The sequence below is a fragment of the Gopherus flavomarginatus genome (assembly GCF_025201925.1).
Source record: "Gopherus flavomarginatus isolate rGopFla2 chromosome 13 unlocalized genomic scaffold, rGopFla2.mat.asm SUPER_13_unloc_2, whole genome shotgun sequence".
Classification (NCBI taxonomy): Eukaryota; Metazoa; Chordata; order Testudines; family Testudinidae; genus Gopherus; species Gopherus flavomarginatus.
In genome coordinates this window covers 3,964,504-3,983,702 of record NW_026114610.1, presented here as the reverse complement: position 1 = coordinate 3,983,702, position 19,199 = coordinate 3,964,504, and the positions used below count along the sequence as shown (strand labels likewise).

General features: G+C 47.8%; 2 non-coding genes across 2 annotated transcripts; both read left to right on the top strand.

Moving 5' to 3' along the window:
* The first annotated feature begins 12,050 nt into the window (after nt 1–12,050).
* On the top strand, nt 12,051–12,132 carry TRNAS-AGA (transfer RNA serine (anticodon AGA)). Its single transcript has one exon. It is a non-coding gene; the product is annotated as a tRNA-Ser (tRNA).
* A 4,258-nt stretch (nt 12,133–16,390) lies between these two features.
* Nucleotides 16,391–16,462, top strand: TRNAE-UUC (transfer RNA glutamic acid (anticodon UUC)). The gene has a single exon. It is a non-coding gene; the product is annotated as a tRNA-Glu (tRNA).
* Nucleotides 16,463–19,199: the final 2,737 nt, after the last annotated feature.

Genomic DNA, 19,199 nt, shown 5'->3' with positions numbered 1-19,199 from the left:
AAAGTTATTATCAATACCTCTAATAAGAATAAGAAGTTGGGCGGTGTCTTTTAAGTCGGTGCTTTCATCCCTAGCTAGGGAGTAAAAGTAGAATTCACTGACTCTCTGCTTTAACTGATCACTTAGATTGGTAGAAATGTCAGCTATTCTTCTCTGTACAGTCATGCGTGCTAGACTGACATTCTCAAATATTTTCCTCTTTTCTGGACATAACTCAGATACAGCAATCAAGATACACTTTTTTAAAAACTCACCTTCTGTGAAGCATTTCCCAACAGCAGCAATATCCTTAGACATTTGAAAGCTTACTTTAGTAACTGTATCATTCTCAGTATGTACATATTTCTTCGTCCATTCAGTGTTGAAGACGCTGTGCTCTGATTCTCTTTTTCTTTTCACTCGTGGTAGCCATTATGAAGCTCAAGATTTTATTGAATAAATTCACGCACAAGGGAAACACTCACAGTCACACACAAAGAGAAGAGATCTCTCACGGTGCATGGCCCACTAGCAAGGCACTGACTGTGTGTGGAAGCCTGTAGAGGGGGAAAGAAACAGCGCGCTTAGGGTGACCAGATCACAGCAGTAAAATAGGACCCACCCCCTCCCCTCTCAACCCCACCATCACATCCCTCTTCACTCCGTAACCCCCCGCTGGCTTGCTGCGTCCCTCCTAGTCAGTGCCCCACTCACCTCTTTTCACCTCCTCTCTCCCCTGCCAGAAACCCCCATTCCCGCCCCTAGAATCCCTGCTGCCTCACTGCTCGCCTCTTTGCCCACTCGCCCGCCTCCGACTTGCTGCTCACCCTAGCTCGCCCCCCCCTCGAAGTATAAAGCCTCATTCAAAGACCCAGGGATCACTATATTACTGCACACAGCAGTCAATCAATGCAGTTGTAGATACATCTCTGCATTATCTATTTTTGTATAACTTGTATATCACTTTGCATTGAACCTTGGTAGTATGTTATAGCGAGCCCCTAAGGTAGTATAATTAAAGTAAAAGAAAAATTTCTTTTTGCTAGAAGTAGAATAAGATCTTCCCTCCACTTGGTAATCAGTTGCCCTGTTGAATGAATGAGGTGTGAATGAGAAAGACAAGGAAGGCAGCACTTCCAGACAGCTGCAACCCTTGTAGAGGGGCTGGAAGCCAGAGCAAGGGTTCATATTACAAATAAGGCATAAATAGTCAACAGCGAGGATGGTTCACCACAGGAACAAGCTACCAAGGAAAGTGGTGGATTTGCCATCTCCTGATGTCATTTAATGAAGACTAGATGCCTTCTGGAATGTGTTTGCCCCCAAAGTAGCTCTTGTGTCATACAGGAGGCCTGTGATATGCAGGGGATCAGATTAGATACTCTAATGGTCTCTTCTGGCCATAAAGTTGACTAATGTCTGAGAAAACTGAGTGTAGCATTGAGAGCAGCGTCTGATGTTTTTCTGTCTAGCCAGCTTGCTTCCTAGAACGAATGCTCCTTGAGTGGGGTGATCCACAGGGAGTAGCTCAAACCTCCAAAGTGCCTGGCCAGGGGCAGGACATTAGCACAGCAAGGGAGGGGTGTGGCAGTGACATCACAAAGGCCTTTTGCAAGACCTCAGACTATTGGTCAAAGGTGGTGGGGAGGTGGTGACCTCACAGAGAGATGCTGATATCAGCCAGGCAGGACAGAGGCAAGGGGCCAGGGAAACCTCAGAGACCCCTGTGGCTTTGCTTCAGCAAGTCTCCTTCTCCAGGTCTTTCTTTGAGGACTGAGAGAGTATTTGGGTCCACAGATGTGAGCGCCAGGAGGAACCTCTTTTAAATTTTCTCCTTCCCTTTTGTCAAGGTATGATTCCCCACTCTGAACCTTAGCGTCCAAAAGATGAGGTACCTGCATGAATCCCCCTAAGCTTAATTACTAGCTTAGAAATGGTAGAGCTGCCACCCCCAAAAATATAGTGTTTTGGGACACTTTCTGGCCCCCAAACCCTTCCCTGGGGACCCCAAGACCCCAAACCCCTTGGATCTCAAAACAAAGGGAAATAAACCAATTCCCTCCTTTCTTCTTCCCAGATTCACCCCTCCCTGGGTTACACTGGGAGATCACTGTGATTCAAACTCCTTGAATCCAAAAACGGAGAGGAAATTCACCTTCCCCCCCTTCTCTCCCCCTCCCTGACTCTCCCTGAGAGAGAGACAGTGATCCTAACAAAGAGAGAAATCAGGCTTTTCCTCCCCCCTTCTCTTCTTTCTCCCACCAATTCCCTGGTGAGTCCAGACCCCATCCTCTGGGGTCTCACACAAGAATAGAAAAAACAATCAGGTTCTTAAAAAGGGAAAAACTTTTAATTAAAGAAAGAAAAAAAGTAAAAATTATCTCTGTAAAATCAAGATGGAAAATGTTACAGGGTCTCTCAGCTTATAGACACCAGAGAGAATCCTTCCACCAGCCCAAATACAAGTTGCAGCAAACAGAGATACAATCCTTTCAGCAAAATACATATTTGCAAATAAAGAAAACAAAATACTAAACCGTCTTTCTAACTGGTACTTACTAAATTGACCAGAAGAGACTGTATCAGAGAGATTGGAGAGAAACCTGGTTGCACGTCTGGTCCCTCTGAGCCCCCAGAGTGAACAAGAACCAAACACTAACAGCACATACAAAGACTTCCCTCCCTCAAGATTTGAAAGTGTCCTGTCCCCTGATTGGTCTTCTGGTCATGTGACAGCCAGGCTCACTGAGCTTGTTAACCCTTTACAGGCAAAAGAGACATGAAGTACTCCTGTTCTGTTAACCCTTAACTATCTGTTTATGACACCTTTTAGTGATTTTACTAGAAAACAACCGTCCCTGTTTAGAAGGTAAGAGCTTCCTCAAGGTTTGAAACCTGTTCAGTCTGATCCATCAGGTGACAGTTGAATTCTAGGCATGGAAAACACGAGCTTAAGGAGGCAGAATTTTATTCTGCACCTGGGATTTTGTCCCTCAGAATCACTGGGGACATTAGGGTTTGTCCTTTTTGTTTCACCTTTTTCTCCATCCATGCCTTCCTCCTTTCTCTTTGTCTCTTGCTTCTAGTGTCCTTTCACCTGTTCCCCTCCCAACACCAAGAGTGAGGTGTGTGTGTGTGTGTTTGTGTGTTGCGGGGGAGTGCTCTGCAGCTCCCACTGTGGGACATGCACCCAAAAATGTGGGGCTGAAATAGTGCTTGGGCAGTGATCCCCACCGGTGACCTGGGCCATCCTTTGGGCTCTCTGGTGAGAACCCTTGGCCTCCCATCCTCAGTCTCTACCCTGACTGGCTGAGCAGGGGGTTATTGACAGGGAGGAGACTCAAGTCCTTGTTGTTCTCTTTTAAGACCAAGTAAATAAGTCATAACCACTTATATGTTTGAAGAATTTTGCTGCTTCTCTGCATTAATGGTCTCTGATCAGTTCATGATTCTCTCTAACATTGCAGTTCTCCTAAAATACTTGCTGAATAATTAGTATGCACTGTTGTTGGTATGCAGCTCATTCGAGAACATTTCATTCAGGTTGTTCAATGTCTGAAATTCAAGATCCGATGGTTAGTTTGTGAATCAGGGGCCCTATTCCTTCTTGGGTCCTATTCCTAATTCTGCCAGTGACTGGCTGTGTGACCTAAGACAAGTCAATTCTCCTTTCTCAGCCTTAGATTCTCCCTCTTTCAAGTAGGGATAATAATGATCCGCTCCTACCTACCTCACGGTGGGTGAAGTGCGGGGATCCATTGGAGAGTGTCACTAGTGTAACCCTTCTGCCCCTCTGAGTTGGCAGCAACAAGGGCTGGGTTCAGTATCCAGGGGTTCAGTTTCAATAACACAATGCATAACCGGCTCGAGCCCCCACCCAGTGACCTGGGACAATTACATACCACCCCCCCCGGCTGCCTCTAGGAGGCAATACTTCCCCACTCGCAAGCACGGAGTCTGAGTGTAGCAAAATCCTTTTAATAAAGGAGAGAAACAATGCAGCATCCCATTGGAGAAACACCACAAACAGGATAACACAAACCATGAGCAAAAAACCCCACCTCGAAGTACATTTGGCAATGTCTAAAATCCAAATCACCTCAGAGTTCAAAAGTTCATCTGCAGGGTTCTGCCCCACCCCCAGCCTGGGTGGAAATGGGGGGGCACACAGGGTGTAAAAGGGGCACCTTACGTGGGCCGAGGCCGACTGCCCCGCCTCTCCGTGGAGATCTGCTGCAGCCTTCACCACGATCAGCTCTGCTCTGCTCCTCCAGCCATCCCCGCAAACTGCTCTGCTCCACTTGCTGTTCCACAAGCTGCTCCACCATATGCTCCACTCCACCAGCCGTCCCATGAACTACTCCAGCTGGCCCTACACATTGCTCAGTTCTTCTCTGCTGCACTAGGCCACTCCAACCATCCTGCAAACTGCTCTGCTCTACTTGCTGTTCAACAAGCCGCTCCAACCGTTCCACACACTGCTCCGCTCCACCATATGCTCCACTCCACCAGCCGTCCCATGAACTACTCCAGCTGTCCCCACACATTGCTCAGTTCTTCTCTGCTGCACTAGGCCACTCCAACCATCCTGCAAACTGCTCTGCTCTACTTGCTGTTCAACAAGCCGCTCCAACCGTTCCACACACTGCTCCGCTCCACCATATGCTCCACTCCACCAGCCGTCCCATGAACTACTCCAGCTGTCCCCACACATTGCTCAGTTCTTCTCTGCTGCACTAGGCCACTCCAACCATCCTGCAAACTGCTCTGCCAGCCACTTAGCAATATATCTCTTAAGGTCCCCCACTAGTTAACACAGCACTCAGTGATCTCAGCTCTTACTGATTTCAGCTTGTAGTAGTGGAGCCCCAGTGCTGGTCCAAAGTGAATTCAGCTCAGCAGCCTCTAGCTAGGTTCCAGAGAGAAGGAGGTGCAATTGGTATGCCAGACACTCAAAGGTGCCCCATACCATCAGATACACATACCTATCCCCAACCTCTCTCAATTGACTGGGTTTTGGCATCCATGTCCCTTGTCTAGCGAGTGCTACTTAATTGATGTTGAGACTTTCTGTCATAAAGCAGTCTCACAGTTCTCATTCACGTAATCAGGGTGACAACACTTTATTCCTCCTGCCCCAGTAATGAAGAAATTGGGGATCTTAGAGCTGTCAAAATAACCATCTCAGGCTGCCATGGGCTATGCTAGGCAGGGTGCGTGTGCCAATGCAAACACCTGAAATTCCTTCCACACTCCCTGAAATTCTTTCCACACTCCCCATAGTTCACCACCAGATGTCAGGGTAGATCTCATCCTGACTCTGCTCACTTCCTCCCGCCAGTCGAGAATTTGTCGTCCCGACAAATCACATTCCCTACTATACCAACTCACTGGTCCCCTCCAAAGGGCCTCAGATAGCCCACTTTAGCTTCCACAAACCTGTGTGCTAAATGTATTGGCTCTTCACTAATCACCCCAGGTGCATCGTAAGTTAACCGTTTCACTGGTCTTATTACCCTGTCTCGCCTATTGAGAATCCCTGTTGATGTGGTGGGGGGGACATCCTCTTGAGTGACGGATGGGGAGGTTTCCCGTGAGGTCCCCTCAGATACTGGCATAGGCCCCTTCATTTCTAGTTCTAACAGTGGAGGGTCAAAGGTGCTCAGGACATCCTCCAACTGTATGTCACCACTGTCCAATAATCTGTGCATGTCATCACACGGGGGTCCCACCAGTGGCTCAGGAGTGTCAGGAATGGGCCTAAATACTTCTGCCATGGGGTTTAGGGTGAAAGAGGAGGTGCTCTCTTTTGATTCAGCTTATCAAGACTGAAATCTTGTCTTCATCCCAGGTTACACCACTGTTGTGTCTTCCTCCTCAGACTCACTCTCAGATGTGCTGAGTAGGTGTAGGTTAGCTGCAGGGGGCGATCTGTCACGTTGGAAGGCGGCTTTGGTACAGCACCTTCGTTCTGCCCAGTTGCCCTCTTGTGGCCCATCTCATAAGGGGTGCCTACCAATTCCCCCACAGGGAGCAAAAGGTTTCTATGAACGGTCTTTGTCTGCTCTGGACCCTCTTCAGGTTTGATCTTGTAGACCGGCAGGTCTAGCTTTTCCATCAGCAAGTAAGGTATTGCCTTCCATCTCGCAGACACACCCTAGCATCATGTTGATGTTTGTTGCAGTCTGTGTACTTCCAGGCTGCAGATATAGCTAAGTGATAAGCATCCCGCAGCTTTTCTCGTAGTCGGGATACATATTGCTGATGAGTTTCATAGCTGTCGCCATCCTCTGATACACCAAAGCACAGGTATATGGGTAATCTTGCTTCTCGCCCAAACATCAAGAGATATGGGGTGACTCCCGTAGCATCGTTCTTTGTGGCGTTGTAGGCGTGCACCAGAAATGCGACATGTTGGCTTCCGGTTGCCTTCTGCTCTGGCCGCAAAGTCCCTAACATATCTAATAGGGTTTGGTTGAACCTTTCGGGTTGAGGTTCACCTTGTGGGTGATAAGGCATTGTCCTCAACTTTTTAATTCCTGCTGTCCTAGCACCTTCTAGTGCATAATATGAGGTGTCCTATCACATTTACTCAGAGCAGATTATGACATAATAGACTAGCTGAAATAGTCTATTATATTTGTATTTTTTTATTTTGAAATTATTAAGAGCATCAACTACTTAGCTCAGATCGAAGCATCTTAGCTAATGTTTGTGATCTAAGTGTCTCCTCTTTGTGTGCGACGAGACAATTTAACACACTCTGACAAACAGGAGATGCTTTTGTTTTGCAACAAAATATTTTTGCAAAGAACTTTCATCCCACTTGTTTTGATTTCGAGAAACAAACTGGTTTAGTCTGAAGGGGATTTTGTGACAAAAATGGTTTCAATGAAATTTCACCACCATCTCGATTCCTGGGCTCTATCCCTGCCTCTGGGGGGGGTTTGCTGTTTGTTAGAACAGGAGTCAGGACTGGTGGCTTCTCTTTCTGACTCTGCCACCGCCTTGCTGTGTAGGCCCTTGGGTAGGTCACTTCCCTTCTCTGTACCTCAGGCTCCTCCCCATCTGTCCAATGGGAACAGGGACAATTCTCAAACTCTGGGCAGTCATGAGCTTGAGTGAGATAAGGGGCATTAAAACCCTCTGTGAAGGAGAAAGGGGAGTTTCACGGTTTTTAGCACCAAGGAATTCTAAAGTTTGCTAAAAGGTCTAGTCTGTGGAAACAAGAAATGGTCGGGACCAAACTTTTTAACCACTGCTTTTTTTAAGTCCATTCAGGGATGTGAGTCCCTGTCTCTTAGGTACCTGGGGTTCCTTGCCAGCAGGAGAGAAGAGGTTCCTGCCTCTGTTTTTGTGGCCTAAACAAACCAGGTGTTGTGCCCCAGGTCTCCTCTGAGATACCTGAAAAAGAACATCTTCCCATCCATGAACGGGACAGGACCTATCTTAGAAAGGGGAACAAAGAGACCCCTGAGACTTACAGACTAGCTAGCCTTACTTCCATAGCTTGAGAGATACTGGAATACATTCTTAAACAATCCGTTTGTCAGTAGCATCTACAGGATACTTTGGTTCTTAGGATTAGTGAGCGTGGATTTGTCAAGAACAAATCATTCCAAACCAATCCTCTTTCCTTCTTTGGCAGGGCTCCGGGCCTAGCGGAGGCTGGTAAACAGTAGATGGGATCTAGCTCGGTGTTATTAAGGCTTTTGACAGAGTCCCGTAGGACATTCTCACAAGTAAACGAGGGAAATGTGGTCTAGATGCAATCAGTGTGATGTGGGTGCAGAGCTGTTGAAAGCTTAGATTCCAAGAGCCCTTCTCCATGTCTGGCTGTCCAACAGAGAGGGTGTACCTAGTGGATCCGGCAGGGATCAGTCCAGGGTCGGGTACTATTCAATATTTTCATTACTGATTTGGAAAATGGAGTGGAGAGCATGCTTCTAAAATTTGCAAATGACACCAAGCACTTTGGAGCACAGGATTGGAATTCAAAACGCCTTTAACAAATTGGAGAATTGGTCTTCTTGAGCCAAACTCCATAGCTGGGCCCCTCTCTCTAAATTGGGATGAAGTGAAACCCCAGAGCCAAACACTCCTCTTCCTGGACAGTGCGCTCGCCCTTGAATGGTCAGATGTTACTTAGCACTGTCAGAGCAGCTTTGGCTGGGGGATTCTCCCAGCAATTTCCAATAGCGAGACAGTATGAAATCCCCATCAATGAAACTCAGGAGTCTTGACTCCCAGTCCCCTGCTCCATTAACTCCAGCAGAGCACACTCCCTCTCAAAGGCAGGGGGAGCGGCCATGAGGGCCTGCTTGTAATTGCCAGCTGTGAGAGGGAGTGTGCAGCAGTAGTTAGCAAAGGGGCCTGGAAAGAAGGACTGCTGGGTCCCATCCATCCTTCTGACACTTGGTGTGACCCTGAGCCAGTAGCTTCCCCTCCCCAGGCCTGTTTCTCATCAGTAGGGTTGGGGTCGCAGTTCCAACAGCCCAGGGGGGTTGGGAGGCTCCATGAAGGTGTGTAAAGTGCTGGGATTTCAGGATCCCAGAGGCGCTGTCACCCCCACGCTAGGGTGATGTTCTGCACCCCCTGCTGCTGGCCAAGTTTCTCCTTTCCCTGGCAAAAAGACAGACTCTTGTTTTCCCAAACAGCCGATCACCCAGTGTCATCACCCTGCCTAGGGAGTAGCTCAAACCTCCAAAGTGCCTGGGCAGGGGCGGGACATTAGCACAGCAAGGAGGGGTGTGGCAGTGACATCACAAAGGCCTTTTGCAGGACCTCAGACTATTGGTCAAAGGTGGTGGGGAGGTGATGACCTCACAGAGAGATGCTGACATCAGCCAGGCAGGACAGGGGCGAGGAGCCAAGGAAACCTCAGAGACCCCTGTGGCTTTGCTTCAGCAAGTCTCCTTCTCCAGGTCTCTCTTTGAGGACTGAGAGAGTATTTGGGTTCATGTATGTGAGCACCAGGAGGAATCTCTTTTGAGTTTTCTCCTTCCCTTTTAGTGATTTTACTAGAAAACAGCCGTCCCTGTTTAGAAGGTAAGAGCCTCCTCGAGGGAAGGGATGTCCTGGGCGTGTCACAGTTCGGATGCCAGTGGCTCCCCCACACTGTAAGGAAGCTCCCGCCGCCTGCTCTGTGTTCGCGGTGCGGGAGAGAGCAGCATTCCATGGCAGCGATTTGCTCCTGGCTGCCAGAGCAGAGCAGCAGGCTCAGCTGTCAGAACTTCCCAGAGCAATGAAAGGGGAGGGGCCCATGGCTCTGTAGCAGGAATGCAGGGCAGGCGAGTTCACGGCGGGCATTGTGGGATACTGGAGGATGCCAGTTATGGTGATATAATGAACAGCAGCGTCTACTCTGTCAATTCAAGTTTGCTTCAAAAAGCTCTAGACCTCTCATCGAAGTTGTTTTATTTTGTCAGCAAAACAGGGCAGTTTTGTCGCCAGATGTGGCATTGCAGTGTGTGCACCAGCCACAAGCTGCCAACTGAGGTAGTGTTGTGTGTTTTTCACACACCTGAGCAACCTAATTCTGCTGAAACAACTTTGTAGTGCAGACCTGGCCAAAGATTCACTCACAAACAACTTGTAAGGAAAACGTCACCTGCTCCTCTGCTTTGCAGAATCCAAATACAAGCAAAGCTTGTCAGGCCCCAGTGGTGATGGCAGGGAGTCAGGTGTGGGCAAACACTGTGTTTTAGCCACCCATGGGTTAGCTGGCTAAAGCATCTGTTTTGTAAACAGGAGATCCTGGGTTCAACTCCTGGTGATGCCTTGCTGACTGGTTGTTGGGGCACCTGCTATTGGCTACTGTCAGAAGAGAGGATTCAGAGCTAGATGGGCCTTTGGTCTAGCCCAGTGTGGTTTTTCTTATGGTTTAAATAACACTCACAGGCACTGATAATAGAGTTACTGAAAGTTTGGGAGTTAGCAGCGGGTAGGTCAGTGCTCCAGTCCCCACACAGATGACACTCTCCCTCTGGGACAGGGGCAGGTCTGAGCTCTCACCCAAACGCTCATTGTGGCTGTCAGAATCTGTGAGCAGCTTGTTTAGTTTATGCCAAAGGTTGAGTCCTGCTTTGTGCACTGTGTGTGAGAATGAAAATCCTAAACTGCCTCTTGAAATAACGAATGCAGCAGGACGTGTTATTGTCCCTGCCCCAAGGCAGACAGACCAATGGAGAAATGCCATCAAGTCCAAGGTAATAATCCACTGCCGTTTTACATTTTTTGCTTGCTAAACTCCTTATCTGCCTGGCCCAGGCTGTCCTCTGCCTCAGCTGCTGCTCCCAGCCTGCTCTAGAGTCAAACATGGAGGGCTCCCAGAGGAACAGAGACTGGGACGGGGCAGCAGCCTGGGTTGGGCTGGGAAGATGCTGGGAGTTCTGGTTCCCTGAGAACTGGCCCGGCTCCCTTCTCAACAGCGAACAAATCAATTCCACGTCCCCTCCCCAGAAAAATCAGCCTAGAGCCAAGGGCAGCCGGGGACGATTCCCTCTAGTTCCCACCGAGGCAGGAGAGAACCCAGGGTGTTTCTAGGAGAGCTTATGGAACTGACGTGGGGAAACCAGCCTTTAATAACAGGCAGTTCCAGTTTAAGCTAAGTGTTTTTAACAATTTCTACAACATTAAAAAACCCTTCAATCGTAGTGTCACCACCCATAAAATTGCTTCAGCCTTATAGGTTCCTAAGTGCACAACTCAACATCTCTTCAAATCCAAGGGAGTGGGGATCAGTCAATGTTCAGAGTCATCCCACATAAAAGAACCATGTTGTGGTACATACTGGCCCCATCATGTGGTCGTCGCCTTTCCCTCCTCTCTGTTAAAAGTTTTAGTATTTTGCACAGAAACTTTCTTCCCTCAGGAGAGACCTGGGAACCAGGGCTGCCAGCCAGACAAACACCTTTAAGAGGAGGCGTAATCTGTCAAAAAATGATTTCCCTCCTTCAGTTCAGTGACACCCTGAAATGTTACTTATCAGGGCAGAGCCGGAGGACTGAAAGCAGCTACATCAAACCGCTGTGTAGCTAACAGGAATGAACACAAACACTCCCTTGTATCTGAAGAGATGTTTAGTTTTACCCTTGGTAAACTACAAGGCTCAAGGGAAAGGTGATGGTGGTGTCAGATATAAAGAGTGAAACATGAAACAATCATCATAGTTATGCCCATAGCAACTGTAAATATTTCTAAATTCTTCTTATTATCATCAGTGTATTATTTTCTCTGTCATCTAGAAATTGACTAGATCTTGACGAAGAAATTTGGATCTTGACAAAATAATCAACTACCCCTCATTAAGGGAATGGAATTGACACCCACTCGGGTGTCTCCACGCAGGTTCAAGTACTAACAACAGTGGCACCTTACAGCCATAGCTTTTAATCAGGGCAATACATTGATACAAATTCCTGTTAAATCATTTCTCAGCCAGAGTCCATCGCCCACATTCCTTAAGGCATTGGGCCACCATGTGGACGTTTCATTTCCCTCCTCAATTTCACACAGAGACACAATTTCCTTTGCACAGATCCAATCACAGTAAAACCTCCCTGTGTCTCTGGTCTGAGCCAGGGCATTCGATTCCAGTGAACCCTTCTCTCCTGCAATGGCAATGGTCAGACAGAGGGGACGTGGTCACCTGCATCCCTGCCAGGGAGATATTGGCTCAGCTCTTTCTTTCTGCTGCTGTTGTTAGTCCATGAAACATCAGGGATGGAATGCAAGGCTGAGCTCACACACCAAACCCTGAAACATTTCAGTGCCCCAGAGAAATCCTCCCCCAGGCTATTGGAATGATATGGTGGAGATTCGAATAGGAAAGGGACTGTCTGAATTGTCAGTGTGAGGAATGAACAACAATCTACAGCAATGTCGTTAGCCACAAACACACTAATCATGCTCCAGCTGGAAGGGAAATGGGCGGGAACTCTTGCTGTTCACCATGGACACACTTACACTAATGCACAGCAGTGAGTGTGCTGGGGGAGTTGGTCTGAGCCATTTGAAGTGACAATTCTGTGAGAACAGAATCATTGTGTAGTGCAGTAGCTGTACATCAAGTAGTTGTGGCCAAGTGGTTAAGGTGATGGACTAGAAATCAATTGGGGTCTCCCCACGCAGGTTTGAATCCTGCCAACTATGGTGGCGTTAGTGTGTTGTCAGTACTGTTGTCTTAATGCTGGAGCCAGATCTGGTCTCACTCTGAGGCTGTCTGCACTTAAAATGCTGCTGTGACACTGCTCTAGCAGTGCAGAGTAGACAGTTGCTACAGTGACCAGAAGGGTTTTCCATCCCTGTAATAGCTACATTGACAGAACAATCTTTCCTTTTGTTTAGCACTATCTAACCATGGTTTAGGTCAGCTTAATTATACTGGTTCTGGGGGGTTTCACACCCTGAAAGACGTACTTGTTAGAGGGTTTATCCCATCACCTTCCCATTCCCTGGTCCTTCTTGCATGACCAGAGAGCAGCAATGCATGAAGCTCAAAGGTGCAAACAATTCAATGTTTATTGGGGTAAACTTCCAGCAGGCAATGATTCCAATTTCCTTCCTCAGTATCCCCCTTCCCAGCTCTGACACCACAGAGGCTTGCCTGTGTCCCTGTTCCCCTTCCCTGTTCCTATTCCCCCCCTTAGCAAAACATAATTCTAATTCCCCTACCCCAATTCCCATTCGCATTCCCCCCCTTACTTCCTGATTGACTGCAGACTATATAGTAAACTTGAGTTCTGCTTAGCTCTATCTTAACCAATCATTTTACATAAATTTAACTAACCAATCCTAACATAGTGTAACATGATTATCTAACCAATTATACCCCACCACCTTAATTGGTTTACACCCAACACATTAATTATACAGCAGACAGAAATAGTCACAGAACCAGACAGAGATTATACAGACAAGCAATAGGAAAGTGGGGACTACAGTGATAGAACAACAAAGAAATGAGGATTTCTCACCTCAGCTATTGGTAAGTGAATTATTCCCAGACAGGATGCTATCATGGTAGAGGTTGTGGGTGCTGCTTGCTTAACTGTCTGGCCCCCAGGGCAGGATTTTGAGGTTCACCATTACTGTCTCAGAATGCCAGCATCCATCTTTTGTTCACTTAAAACGTGAGCAGGGAGATTCCAACACCGCAGAACTCATGGAGCTCCAGGAAATGTGTTACTTTAGGTCCGGGTGAGTGTGTCTAAAAATCAGCTGTGCTGTAGAAGGTCTCTAGGAGTTGAAAGAGATGTGCCATCTTGACCGCCCTAAAGAGTTCATGAACTATTAATGAAAACTAGGGTTCATAAGTCATATTCTTTGTAGTATAAGGATGATGGACTGGTCTAAAGTGCTAGTTATAAAAATTTTTTTTCCAATCCCTTGGCTGTTCTGGTCTGTGCATAGAGATGTGATTTCACATCCCACTCCTGATATTACCATTAATTCTATCTGGAGAAAATGGCCTCACTTCAATCTCCTTTGGAACAATAGAACACCATTTGCTTAGCTTTTCTATTCCAATAGTTGTGAGAGAAGCTCCAAACCAGGGGGAAACAGGGCCTGTTCTCTCGACCCATCAATTTTTGTCTTCCTTCATTCCAAGCCATTTTCTCAAATACATCCGTATTTCGCACACTTTTATGAAACTATAGAGTCATCATTTAATTGCCACACAACTGTACTTATGAAGTGAAGTGAAACACAATATTTTCTGGATATTCTTGCAGAAGAGTTTTGTTTTCTGACCTGGAATTGAACAGGGGCTACCCGAGGGGGACAATGCTACTCCCTTTTCTTGACTCATCCAAAAAACATAAGTGTGTGGTGCCCTTTGTTTCCTTGTTCTTCAAACACCTGTCGGGGTGGCCAAGGGAGACTTGGTCCTGACTCTCAGGGTCCCTCCCTGCCCTACCTTTCTATGTGATTCTGTTGTGTGGGTTTGTGCTGAGCTGTTTTGCACAGTGTCACTTTGCACTCTGATGCATTGTTTCATGTTGTATGGTTTTTGCACTGGCTTGTGTTGAATGGGTTTGAGCTGAGCTCTTTTGCAGTGCATCATTTTGCCCCATGGGGCGTTCATTTGCATGGTGCTGAATTGTCGGGCTTTGCACTCCTACGTGTTGTCACTTTGTGCTGTGGAATGTCAGTTCACGCTGAATTGTTAGATGTTAGATTGGGGGGTTTCCACTTTTGTTGTTGTTTATATTGTATTGCGATGGCATCGAATTATAGAGCTGTACGGCTGCAAGGGCCCTGGAGAGGTCATGAAATCCAGCCCTCTCTGCTGAGGCAGGGCCAAGCAGAGACGATGCATTGGGGGCATGTGGGATCAAGTGCCCACAGCAGTTGGCCCAGGCAGGGAGCAGAAGGAGGGAACCAGAGCCAGAGCAGGTTGTCTATGGGACCAAGTATATGCAGAGTATCTTTGACAGAGGTTTGTTCAACCTGTTCTTAAAAACCTCCGAGGACAGAGACTCCACAGACACCCTTGTGAGCCTATTCCAGAGCTTAACTACCCTCAGAGTTAGAAAGCTGTTCCTAACATCTAACGTGAATCTCGCTGGCTGCAGATTAAGCCCATTACTTCTTGTCCTACCATCAGTGGACATAGAGACCAAATGATCATTGTCCTATTTATAAAGACCAAACTTTTCCCTCTGCAATCATCCGTTAAATGGTTACTATCCTCTCTTCTTGCCTAGGGTACAATGGAAGAGGAGAAAATACCCTCTTAACATAGGATGCAAATATCAGTTTGGTCTCTCTTCATGTTTTACTGAAGCTAAGAGAGAGGAAGAAACATGACCTGCCGAAGAGAACAGAGAGTTTGTTTAATTTTGATCTGTGACTATTAGCAGAAGAGTGACACCTAAGGTTTGTTGCGACCACCCACCATGGGGCTTGAATTTATGATGGTGGGATTAAGAGCATCATGCTCTACCAACAGAGCTAACTAGATTTAAAGTCAGTCAACTGCCCAGTCGCAGTGTAGAAGGTGCCCTGAAGGTGTTTATTTGTGAACTGAGGTTCCCTGTCTGAGGCCTGGTCTACAATACGCTGTTAAACCGATTTTAACAGCGTTAAATCGATTTAACGCTGCACCCGTCCACACTACACTGCTCTTTATATCGATTTAAAGGGCTCTTTAAATTGATTTAAAGGGCTCTTTAATTCAATTTCTGTACTCCTACAAAACGAGAGGAGTAACGCTAAAATCGATATTACTATATCGGATTAGGGTTAGTGTGGACGCAAATCGACGTTATTGGCGTCATTATTTTACAGTAACTACCCACAGTGCACTGCTCCAGAAATCGACGCTAGCCTCGGACCATGGACGCACACCACTGAATTAATGTTCCTAGTGTGGACGCGCACAATCCACTTTATAATATCTGTTTTATAAAATCAGTTTAAGCTAATTCAAATTTATCCTGTAGTGTAGACGTAGCCTGACATTTGCCTGCTTTCCTGGTTTGTTATGTCTCCAGCGAGCAAACCAAAGCTGTCACTAGGCTGGTTAGATGCTGCTTTCTAGCCCAGTGAGCTGGGGTTGATTTAACATGCTGCCGCCATCAGCTGGTCAGAGCAACCAGGGCTGGAGGTCAGAATTTAGGATTCTCCCACCAAGGGGAGGTGCTGTTGGACTCATCTAGTGAGGGAGAGTCTGAAAAAGTTTCTTGGTTCCCAGAGAGGGGGCAGACAAGCTGGTGCCACACACACATTTTCACAGGGAATCAGGCCCCCCCTTGGGAAAAACTCAAAAGAAGCCCAGACCCAGGAGTATCAGAGAAGGGAATCACTGTTTGCTTTAAGAGATGGGTGAGGGAAACCTGCAGGTCCTTAGATCCCTTCAGCACCTTATAGAACCATTTGTGAGGAAAGCCTGGGGAAGCCAAGGAGGACAAGGAGAGGGAAAAAGGCCTTGCAGCTGTTGTGCAATCACCATGCTTCTCAGCAGAAGGGTCCAGGGAGCTCTGCTCTCAGAACACACAAGATGGCAAAGTTCAGAGCCCTGTTGCATGGAGTCAGACTGTGATCAGCTCACAGTGAGAGGAAGCAACACCCCTCCCTTGGTCTCTATGCCAGAGCTCCTATCATCTGAGTGTCCTTCCTGCAAGAGTCGGCTGCTGAGAGGGTTGCGATGGGGTAAATGAAGACAGAGGAAGATTGTTCCTCCTGGGTTTTTTTTGCATGGCTCTGTGATCCTGCTGGAGGAAGCATCCTTAGAGTTTATTTCAGTGGCTTGTGTTGGGCTGAGGTTGTGACCCAGAGTACAGGGGTTCCTGTACTCTCTGTTCTTAACCCCTCAGGGAGTGGACAATGGAGTACTGTCCAAAAGTGGATAGAAAGTAGCCTAAGAAAGTGTAGCATAAGTAAGAAAAAAAGCAACATTATCAGTTCCCTGGTGGTCTAGTGCTTAGGATTCGGCACTTTCACTGCCACGGCCTGGGTTCAATTCCCAGTCAGGGAAAAGTGACTTCAATTAAAAAAACGCTTCAGTTATTTTTCACTTGTAATGTAAATAAATCTGTGGCTGTTTCCTGATTCCTCCATCTTCCCAGTGTCTCCATGGCACGGCTGGCTCCAGGCACCTAGAGATGACCAATGGAATGGGGAGGCTTCTGTGGCTATTGGGTCCTCTCAGTCCCCCTTGGAGGGAAAGACTCACTGCCAAAAGTGGCAGAGGTAGAGCTGCTGCTGATTGCAGCTTTTTTATTTTTTTTTTCTCCTGGGGTGGCAAAAATGCTGGATCTGGCCCTGCTCCATGGAAGACAATTTGTTAAATCCCAGATGAGTGGAGTTCTATCAGTTCTCAGCCTGAGTCCTTAGGTCTTAATCCTGAGGATATTGTCCCATCATGGGGCCATTTCCCTCCTCTCTTTCATACAGAAGCACAATTTTCCTTGCATAGCCACAGGAACAGCAAGATCTTTCTCTGTCCCTTGTGCAAAGCAGGGGGCCAAATTCCATGGAGACAATGGATTAGTTGGGGCCCAGGGCACATCCAGTCCTGGCAGTGAGATGTTCCCTCCCCTCTTTCTTTATGCCCCTGTTGTTATTTAATGGATTGTCTGGGATGGGGGAAAAGCTGAGTTCACTCCAGGTGAAGGGAAAAAAGAACCTTCAAAGTCTCAGGACCCAACCCCTGCTACAGGATCACTGAGGTGTTGGGGATTTGATTAGGAAAGGGACTGTGTGAATTGTCAAGGTGGGGAATGAATAACAATCTACAACCAGATCCACCTCATCAACCACTGACACAGGCTAATCCTGCTGCAGCTAGAAGGGAAACTGGGAGTGATTCTTTGCTGTTCAGCCATGGAAACAGTGACCCAATTGCACCGCAGTGAATGTGCTGGGGAAAGCTGGACTTCACAGGCAGGTGGAAACACCTAGAACTCCCCACCCCACTTCTGCCACCAGGGTGAGGTGTTGAGCTGCTCACAGCATACCCCACAATGATCTTACAGCAGGGGATTGCAACACCCCCCCACCCAATGCAGGGGAGAGGGCTGAGTGTATCTCTGCCCCCTGAGTCCAGGGCACAAACTCTCTCTGCCCCACACATAGAATCTTGCCCTGCTGCAAAGTGACTCCTATGAACAAGTAACCTCCAGGAGAGCAGGCCTGGTCCTCTGAGAGGGGAATGGGCTTCTTGTGAAGCTTATAGGTCACTGGATGCAGTGAGGACAGGAAGGCTTTGAGTATAACCCATAGCAAACACAGCCCATCTGGGGATGTAGCTTAGTGGTAGAGCACATACTTTGCATATATGAGACCCTGGGTTCACTCCCCAGCATATCCACGTTCATTTTTTCACCTTGATGCTTTGCTCATGCCCAGAGGGGATGTGGCCCACCAGTTTCAGTCCTGCTCAGTGAGGGGCAAGTGCCAATTGCATGGAAGGTCTGGGGGGTTTCTGCTCCAAAGTCACCTTGGTACATTTAAGATTCCCTCTCACTGTGCTGCTTGGGACAAGGGTAGATGAGAAGGGCGAATCCTCCAGCACTGGAGGGAAAGGTCCCATCTGCTCAGACTGAGAGGCAAGGAAACAGAGGGGCAGTCAGTGCTTTGAAAGGAGAGAGGTCAGTGATGTACACCCAACAGGGGACACTGTCTTTTTGAGTATCACAGGGGTAGCTGCGTTAACCAGGATTTTTAAACAGCGAGAGTCCTGTGGCACCTTACAGACTAACAGATGTACAGGAGCATAAGCTTTGAGGGGTGAATCCCCACTTCATCGGATGAATGCAGTGGGAATTCTGTGCCTGGCGAGCCAACTACAAAAGCAATTTCTCCTCCCTTGGCATTCACACCTCAGCTGCTAGAAGAGGGCCTCATCCTCCCTGATTGAACTAACCTCCTTATCTCTAGACTGATTCTTACCTGCATATTTATAGCTGCTCCTGCAAATTTCCGCCACGTTCATCTGACGAAGCAGGTATTCACCTGCGAAAGCTTATGCTCCAATACGTCTGTTAGTCTATAAGATGCCACAGGACTTTATGTCTTTTTGAGGTGAGTGCAGCTTGCTTGGGAGGTGCTGACGATGGATAGAGAAAAGGCTGGAGTCAATGACAGATGAGACCAGAGAAGGGGAAGGGGAATGGCAGCCCCACAGAAGGTCCTGGGTGCTCTGATGCCCCAGTTATTGCACCCTGGCCTGTCATAGAGAGAGAAAAGACACCGAAGGGCCCAATCCCCCTAACAGTGATCCCATGGACAAGAACCTGGTTGTTAGTGGGGTGAAGATTCCTTCTGGGCAAAGTGGAGCTGAAATCCCTCAGTGTCCTGGAATTTAAGCAATGGAAGCTTCAAACCCTGCACGGGTGTGGGCTGAGGTGTATCAACAGAAGGTTGGGCTGGACAGAGGCGGCAGGTTTGTATAATTTTTGGTGGTGCCCAGAATGGGACCAAGTCCTGCCCCCTCTCCCCACACTTGCCTAAGGCTCTGGGAGGGAGTTTGGGTGTGGGAGGGAGAGGGGCTGGGATCTGGGAGAAAGTTTCAGTTCAGGGTCTTGGCTCAGTCAGGGGGTTGAGGTGCAGGAGAGTGTGCAAGGAGCAGGGTCCTGGAAGGAGTTTGGGTGCAGGTGTGGGGTCTGGGTTGGGGCAGGGGGTTGGGGGTACAGGAGAGGATGAAGGGTGCAGCATTTACCTCGGGCAGCTCTCGAAAGAAACTTGCACCCCCCTCTGGCAGCAGCCCCTAA